Source organism: Dioscorea cayenensis, unplaced genomic scaffold, assembly GCF_009730915.1.
Source record: "Dioscorea cayenensis subsp. rotundata cultivar TDr96_F1 unplaced genomic scaffold, TDr96_F1_v2_PseudoChromosome.rev07_lg8_w22 25.fasta BLBR01002054.1, whole genome shotgun sequence".
Taxonomy (NCBI): Eukaryota; Viridiplantae; Streptophyta; class Magnoliopsida; order Dioscoreales; family Dioscoreaceae; genus Dioscorea; species Dioscorea cayenensis.
The window spans coordinates 5,003-14,483 of NW_024088445.1; the positions used below are offsets into that span (position 1 = coordinate 5,003).

Below are 9,481 nucleotides of genomic sequence, written 5' to 3' on the forward strand. Positions count from 1 at the left end.
ACACACAGTGCAAGTAATCACGGCCGCTACTCTGTTTGAAGATAGAAGATCTAACTTCTTACTCAGTGATTCCACTTGAGCCGCTAGTGAAGTCACTGTATCTATCTTATGGAGACCAGCCACCTTTTTCTTCTCCCTGGTATTCTATTGGTAGCTGTTTAACCCCATTTCTTCAATTAATTGACGAGCCTCACCGGGGATCTTGCTACCTAATGTACCTCCTGCTGCCACATCCAAGAGTTACCTTGTACTCAGATTCAGACCATTGTAAAAGGTCTGAACAATCATCTACTATGGGAATCCGTGTTGCGGGCATTTTCTTAAGAGCTCCTTGACCCTTTCCCACATCTCAAAGAGAGACTCCAATTCCAATTGTACAAAGGATGAGATCTCATTTCTAAGCTTTGCAAATTTTCCGTGAGGAAAATAATGGCCAAGAAAAGCTTCTACCATCTCCTCCCATGTGGTAATTAATGCTCTAGGTAATGAGTGTAGCCACTGCTTCGCTCTCCCTTTCAAGGAAAATGGGAAGGCCCTCAACTTGATGGAATCATCCATTACCCCATTTATCTTCAGCATATCACACACCCCGAGAAAGTTCTCTATATGATTGTTTGGATCCTCATCGACCAAACCATTGAACTGCACGGATTGCTATAACATATGGATGAATGCCGGCTTCAGCTCGAAGTTCTGAGCTATAATCGGGGGACGCACAATGCTCGATTGTGTCCCCAATACTGAAGGTCTGGCATAATCGGATAATGTCTGCTGTTGCTCATTCTGTTATGCCATGTTTTCAGATTCTTCTACTTCCAAATCAGCTAGATTGGACTATTCTTGCACAGGTTCTTTCCCTTTTCTTCTAAGTGTACGTTCAAGCTCGGGATCTCCTTCAATCAGTATGGAGGGATTCCCTTGGGTCATAACCTGGAGATGCACCAAAAGAAAGGAAACAAAAATCAGAACGATGATAGAATAAGAAAATATGAAATAGAATGAATAAATAAATAGCTAAGAAAAACAAAGTGCAAAGTATCTCTAAACGCCTACTCCACAGCAACGACGCCAAAAACTTTGCACGTCCGAATATGCGTGTACACCATAAGTGCTCAGGTGTCGAAGTAATAATCCTAGATGAGTGGTTATCGTATACACAGAGAGTAGGGAATAAAGACACTTAAATTGTTTCTTAACTAATGTGGAAGATGAATACTGATATGTGTGACAAGATTCAATTCTCAAGAGTAAAAGCAACAAGAAAGACTGCACAAGTAAAGGAGAAGGTAAGGCAATCGATGAATATGGGGTACCCAGGTATTGTTCTGCCTAGGACAATCGTTTCAAGTGCAAGAAACCTCTATTATGCTTCCTAATTAATGCAATAGTGAGTCGTGGAAATCGTTAATTGCATTGTCCCAAATCTAAGGTCAACCATGCCTAACTCTATACATGTCCTGGAGGAGAAATTGAACAATCTCAACATCTCACACTCGTATAGAATTGCAATGAGCTTTAGGGACTGCAAATGATAAATCCTATTTCTATGTATAGACCTAACCCTTTGGTCCAGGTGAAAGATCCCTGACCACAATTAAGCCCTTGATGCTAAAATCACTTCAACGCTTCACTCTGTTGCACTCGCAACTAAGCCGCAGCGGAAGGTCATCCCTTAGCCCATTTACTCTACTATAACCGCAAAGAACTCTTGAAACGTGGAGGTAGGATAGATCATATCGGAGGGGAAAGGGGACGCTCCGCTACCTCTCGACTCACCCTCTCAACCCTCTCCAATCTAGCTTTGTCTAACTCTTATGATGTGTCACTCACTCACAAGAGTTGCCAAGAAGAACTCTCAACCCTTGTGTTACTCTAGGAGAGTATTCATACAATCAAGCATACAAGATTGGAAATCACAATAAACATCAATTAATTGAAATCATAATAAAGAGATTCAATAAAACGAATATATCCTATGGTTCATAAATACCCAAGTACCCACTAGGGGTTTAGCTCTCCATTGAGCTAGATACAATCAATGAAATTGAATGTAAAAACAAAGCATCCATAGAAAACCCCCTCATTAATCATGGTGATGGTCTTGTAGAGAGTCCTCTACTCATCGCAAGGGTCTCTTTGTCCGGCCTAGGATACACCTCGCCGGATCAGTGCCGACAAAAGCTCTCCGACTAACCTTCTTCCAAATGGCGCACGATGCCGGAGCCGTAGAACCTCTCCAAAGCCCTAGCCAATACCTCTCAAAACCCATCGCAGGGCTCTCTCAAGTTGGGGAAAAGATGGAGAAAAGAATGCTAAAATCGGGGATGAAATCGGCTTTTAAAGGGTTGGAATCGGGAATCCACACGCCCGTGTGAGGGCCCTTTTGGATTTTTCACACGGACATGTGGAATTTCCACACGCCCGTGTGGATTCTCTGTTTTCCTATTTTCTCGGTCAGCTGTGAACAGTACTGGTACAATATTCTTGCTACAGTTTTTCTATAGTACCCTACTACAATACCGGCCCGAAATACTCCCGAATCCATGCTTTCATCGAGGTAACACAAACGGGCACACGTTTACGTCATGGATCACTTTGCTTCTTCAATAACGGACATTTTAGTGGAGATTTTTTTCTATATGCATAAGTCGGAATGCTTGAATGTGACCACCCTTGTGCCCCTCCAAATGGTTATACTAACTTGAATACGAGGAGATTGGCACACATTCCAGCATCTCGAACCTGACCTGTGTCTTTGCATTTGAAACCTTAGCAAGATTTCCTCCAAATTGGTACATTTACGACCCACATTGGCTTCATTCTTTCATATTCGGCCTCACAACCCTACCTGCATGAAAGTAACATAACTACACACATATTAGCTAGGTGACGCCACCGGAAATACTCCAAGGCTGTTGGAGACGTACATGAGCCAAAGAAGTTGGACGAACCATTGCTAGGTGTTCTGAAGCCCGATAATACACCCTCTATCGTCAAGAGAATTTGCACATCATGCTTCCAAGTCATGGGTAAGAGGGCGACTTTCATTCATGAACGCCCGTGAGGTAAGATAAGATACGTCAAGCTACGTGACGTTAAACAAGCGCTTCTTGGGAGGCAACCCAAGTGTTTACTGTTTTCTTATCTTTTAGTTTAGTTCGTTTGCATGAATAAATTGTTAAGTGTTGGTGTCCTAACTTTTAGATGCTTGTGCTGCGATGTTATTGTGGGTTTTTAAAATCATGGTGTGTTTTATGAGGAATTGGCGAAAGTTTGGTCATTTGGGTTCTATTTCGTGTTTTTCACTGGTAAAATTTGCACAATAGGGCAGGCTCTGAGTGTGTAAACATGTTCAGAGAATTTTTGCAGAGCCTGCATATTTTTCTAAGTCATCCAGAGAAAACACACGGCCGTGTGGAATTTCCACAAGCCCGTGGGTGTGTACTGCGAGCTCACCCAGAGAAGGCACAGGGGCGTGCGGCTGCCCCTATGAATGATCATGCGACTGTCACATGCCCGTGGGTAAAATTTCCGCACGGGCATGTGAATTCCTGCCGAGTGTGGCAGATTATCCCGAGAGCACACAGGGGCATGGACTCGCCCCTGTGGGCGACCTTGTGAACCACGCACGGGCGTGGGTAATTGCCGCACACCCGTGTGAAAATCTGCAGAGGAGTTCTCTCCATCCTGAGAAGACACAAGGGTGTGCGGCTGCCCCTGTGGATCGGGAGCACGGGCGTGGATATTTTCCGCATGCCCGTGCGAGAGCAGTCATAGTCAAAGTAGCGTTTTCCCGAGAGAGCACAAGGACGTGGGTACGCCCCTGTGGTGTTCTTGAAGTGAGGCGCACGGGCGTGGGGAATTTCCACACGCCCGTGTGGATGCACAAAATTCCAAGAGATGCGATTTTTTCCTTAAAACCCTTGTGATCTTTCTCATCTCCAGTTGCCGGAAAACGAATTCTGATCATCTGTTGGATCGTTCATCCTTGTTGGAGGATTTTGCTTCGCAGATCATACCGATTTTTTGAGTTTTCACATTTATTTCTTCGGTAACCTTTTTCATCCTTTTTCATGCATGGTGTATGTTAGTAAGCATCTAGAAGTGGTTTTAAATTGAATTTTTTTTAAGAGGTGTTGCGCACTCATGCGGGAGTTTCACGCCCTGCAGATCTACACGTGCATGGGTAATTTCCATAAGCCTGTGTGGAATTCTGCAGTATATTGCTTCTGAGATTTTTGATTGTTTTCTTCTTTTATACTATAGATATGGCACCTCGCGTGAAGAAGAACGACGTGAAGCGTTTCAGACTTACCCCACTCGAGCCAATACATATGGAATTCTCAAACCCCGAGCATCAAGCTAGATTCGAGAGACTTTCAGCACTCGGGTTTGGTCAGACTTGTTTTGCGAATTTGCAAGTGCTAAGATATATTCAGCAGGGTGATGAGGTGACTAATGAAATTGAGAAGATGCTAGCGGTGGGAAGTTGGAGGAGGCTGCTGACGATCAGTGAGCCAGCTTACCGCGCATTGACGCTAGAGGTTTTAGCCTCTTTTGACTTTCGTTTGATGCATGGGAGAGTTGACACTATAGAGGTGATACAATTTCGGGCATTCGGACATCCGTTTTCCATGAGTGTAACTGAGTTTTCGATTTGGACGGGCCTGTACGATGTCGTTTATACCGGTACAATGGAGTATGGACGATTACCGACAGATTTTCCGGTATCAGTGACTCCATATCACGCGTATAGGATTTTGTGTGGCCATGGGGAGTATGAATCGGGGTTGTCGAAGGCCTCTAGCTTATCCCGGTTCAGCTACAGATATTTGCACGCAGTTATTAGCACGTCTGTGACAGGTCGAGCAGATAACACAGCTGCTTTGACCAAGCTGGATTTGCTCTTTTTATACTCCATGGCCCACAATGTACCACTTCACTTGGGGTGCATACTAGCGGATATTCTGCAGTACAAGGGTCATTCGACGAGAGTGGGTTTATTATTTGCTGGCCCCTACTCACTAGACTCATTTTGGGAATGGGTTTGGGTGATGCCTTACGTGGTGCTGAGGGGACAGTTGTGCCTACTCCTCTTGCATTTGATACTATCAGGATGATGGGGTTGGTACGGAGGGTTGGGCCAGGAGTCTATATTCTTGCAACAGCTACCGCAGAGACCACCGGGGAGGCGAAGAAGATACTGCGGGGGGTGTCCAGTGATTCCCACACCTTACATGCACTTGGGTACTCGAGCTTATGATCGTATTGAGAGGTTTGGAGACCCGATGTTAGAGATTCGAGGCCCGAGGTAGCGGAGCACCGGGCTATGCGATCAGCTCGATTACACAGATCTTATGGCCCGGTTCGACTTTCTACGAGATCTACTGAGATCCAGACCCTCAATTTTTCCAGCATCCCCATCCTCTACCCTGGCACCGGTGGACCCACCATGTGCGTCTTGATGCTGACGGCGCTGAGGAGCCCGAGCGCGACACCGACATTTGACATTTCCTTTCTTTTACTTTCTTTGCATTTTAGTTTAGACTTGTTCACTCAGAAAGGATTCTCCTTCGTAGTTTATGTTCATTTTGCATCATCGAGTTGTATTCATTGCTTTATCTTTCTTATACACTCGATTTATTTTGTTTTTGTTGAGCTTCATTGAACCCCCTCGTGTATGCATGCAGATGGTCTTGTCTATTTGGGAATTAAGACTTAGTCATGGGCACGACCAAGGTGCTGAGGCACTTAGCTGTGTGAGCTTCACAACCCGTCGGAATACTACTCCCATGGAATTAGCTTCATCAAACGCAACACTAGGAGTCAGGGGAGTATTGTTTTGACTGCTTCTCCCATATTTGCTTTTGAATGATTTATATCTTGAGTGAGCTTGCATGTCTATGTTGAGGACAATGTACAAATTAAGTGTGGGGGGGGTGAGTTTCATAGTGCACACATTTTTTTCTATTGTTCTTGATTGTTATATGCTCACATAGCCAATCGCGGTTCACCTTAGTTGCAAGTATTGTATTCTTGAATTTAGGAGAATTTCTAACATTGAATGTTTTCATGCTCTAGTTCTTGCTTGAATTTCTAGGAATTTTTGCCCGATTTACACTTAGTGCACTACTCACTTTTTAAACTCTGTTGGAAACTCAAGTTCGATGTTAAAGGAACTAGTTATAGTTGTTTCTTGTGTTAAATTCTGAAAAACAAATGATGAAAAGAAAGAACAAAATAGTTTTATTTTTTATTTGTGCTTGTTGGGTGGAAAGAGCTACCACCTATGAAGTATGAAGGTACTCTCATAAGTCGGATACTGGTTATGCCCTAATGAGAGAAAGAGCTATCTCATGGGATGAGTGAAAGCTACCACCCCGGTAGAAAGAGCTACCACCTCGAAAGTGTGAAAGCCACCTTAGCGGCCGCTTGGGAAACGGCTACCTTAGAGGATGTGTGAAGCTACTACCGTTTTTGAAATGTTTGTTGTTTTCTTGTTATAGATAAATAAGTCCCTTATACTTAGAGCTTTGAGGAGTATACTTTGGGTTGACTTGAGTGAGTTCACACACTTACACGATTTCGTGTTTGTTGTCCTTTTTTATTCAAGTTTTTAGCTAGAGCATTGATTTTTCGTATTTAGTGTTGAAATTTCCCTTTCTTGTAGATTGCTCTCTTTGTATGCTTTGGTGAACCTAAGGCCAAGCACTTCCAATATTTCCTTCATCCATGCGCATAACGTTTTAATTTTTGCTTGAGGAGAAGCAAAAGCTTAAGTGTGGGGAAGTTTGATAAGTGCTTGTGCGATATAAATATGAAGCATTATTTCCTTATGTTGAGCATTACTTTCCTCGGGTTTTTACACTAATATGTGTGTTTTTATGTTACTTTCATGCAGGTAGGGTTGTGAAACCAATTATGAAGGAAAGAAGCCAATGTGGACCATAATGCACCGATTTTGGAGGAAATCTTGCTAAAGTTCAAACGCGAAGATATAAGTCGGGTGCGCGATGCTAGAGTGTGTGCCAACCTCCTCTTATTTGAGTTTACACAACCAGTTAGAGGGACACAAGGGCAGTCACACTCAAGCATTCTGACTTATGCACATAGAAGAAGATCTCCATCAACTTATACGTCATTGAAGAAGCAAAGCGATCCACGGCATAAACGTGTGCCCGTTTATGTTACCTCGATGAAAAGTGGATTCGGGAGTATTTCACAGCCGCCTGAAAATCGCAGTTTCAGAGAATCCACACGGGCATGTGGAAATTACCCACGCCCGTGTGGAAATTCAGCACGGGCCCGTGAAGCATCCATGCCCGTGTAATCGCCCGATTCTAGCCCTATTTAAAGCCGAATCAGCCCCGATTTTGGTATTCTTTTCTCCATCTTTTCCCCAACTTGAGAGAGAGTTTCGGCTAGGGTTTTGAGGGGTATTGGCCAAGGTTTTGGAGAGGTTCTATGGCTCCGACATCGTCATTCCTTAGGAAGAAGGTTGGTAGGGGAGCTTCCGTGGAGGCGTATCATATACTGGACGAGGGAATCCTTGAACGACGAGTAGAGGACTTTACACAAGACCATCGACACGACTATCGAGGGGGTTTCTTTATGGATTTATTGCTTTTACATTCTATTTCTTTGATTGTACTTAGCTCCATGGAGAGCTAAACCCCTAGTGGGTACTCGGGTATTGTGAACCCTAGGATGTATTCATTTCATTGAATCTCTTAATTATGCTTTCAATTAATTGATGTTTATTGTGAGTTCCAACCTTGAATGCTTGATTGTATGGACATTTCCCCTAGAGTGACACTAGGGTTGAGAGTTCTCGTTGGTAACCTTGTGAGTGAGTGATACACCACAAGCGTTAGATAAAGCTAGGTTTGAGAGGGTTGAGAGGGTGAGTAGAGAGGTACAGGAGCGTCCCCTTTCCCCTCCGATGTGATATATTCTACCTCCATTCCTCGAGTTCTTTGTGGTCATAATAGAGTGAATGGTCTAAGGGATGAACTTCCTCTTGGGCTTAGTTGCGCATGCAACAAAGTGAAGCGTTGAGGTGATCTTAGTATCCAGGGCTCAATTGTGGTTAGGGACCTTCCACCTGGACCAAAGGGTTAGGTCTATAATAAGAAAGAGATTTATCACTTGGAATCCCTAGAGCTCATTGCAACTTTATGCGAGTGCGAGGTGTTGAGATTGTTCGATTTCTCCTCCTGGACATGTATAGAGTTAGGCATCGTTGACCTTAGATTTGGGACTATGTAATTAAGGATTTCCACGACTCATCATTGCATTAATTCGGAAGCATAACAGAAGGTTCTTGCACTTGAAACAATTATCCTAGGCGGAGTATTATCCGGGTACCCCATCTTTATCGATTGCCTTCCCCCCTTCTTTACTTTTGCTCTCTTACTTGTTGCTTTTACTGTTGAGAATTGAATCATTGTCACACTCATTATCATTGATCTTTTACATAGCTAAGAATCGAATTAAGTATTTTTATTCCCTACTCCCTATGGATTCGATACCCGCTCACCCGGGATTATTACTTCGACAAACCCGTGCACTTGTGGGATATACGCAAGGGGACCTTGTCATAGATAAAACCTCCTTGTAGTCTGTATAGATAGTCTTGTGGAGCGGCCTTGTCTTCTCCAATGGTTCCGTTATCAGGCCTTGGATACACCTTGCCAAATTAGTGCCGACGAAAGCTTCCCCAATAACTCTCCTCTAAAGGAATGTGATGTCGAATCTTGTAGAACCACTTCAAAAACCTAGGCAAAGCCTCTCCAAACAATAGCCGCCAGGGTCTCCAAATATGGAAAAAAGATGGGGGAAAAAGATCCTTCAAAAACATCGCAAGTCCACGGTATTTATAGATGCTGGAATCAAGTATCCACATGGGCTGTGTGGAATTTCAACACGACCATGTGGTTCCCGAACTTTTGTTTCTGCGAGCTATGAAGGTAACTACTATTGTGATTTTGCTACAGTGATTTTTCTATAATAAGCCCTTTTCTGATGCTTCACCAAAAATGCTCCCGAATCCACTCTTATCGTCGAGGCCACATGAATGGGCACACATTCATGCGGTAAATCATGTTGCATATTTAACGAAATCATATTAACGAAGATCTTGCTAGTATTGCACAAGTTAGAACATGTGAGTATGACTACTTTTGTGCCACTTCCATTTTGCGTATTCGGCGAGCACGATTGAGGTTGGCCTGCGCCCATATGTATTTGAGCAGAACTTGTGTCTTCACATTTTTTTTCAATCCAATACTTCATGAAAAAGCAATAAAATCTGAGAAAAGTAATGCTCAATGTAAAAAAAAAAAATACTTCGTATTACTTATACACAGGCACTTATCAAACTCCCCCACACTTAAGCTTTTGCTTATCCTCAAGCAAAAATAAAAACATTAAAACCTCTAAGAAGGAAGATTGAAAGTGCTTAACCTTAGATTCACCAAAA

The 9,481-nt window shown here is 43.3% G+C and overlaps 1 non-coding gene across 1 annotated transcript; it reads left to right on the forward strand.

Annotated features, from left to right (window-relative positions):
* The first annotated feature begins 298 nt into the window (after nt 1-298).
* On the forward strand, nt 299-405 carry LOC120257373. The gene has a single exon (XR_005535657.1). It is a non-coding gene; the product is annotated as a small nucleolar RNA R71 (small nucleolar RNA).
* The last annotated feature ends 9,076 nt before the right edge of the window (nt 406-9,481 follow it).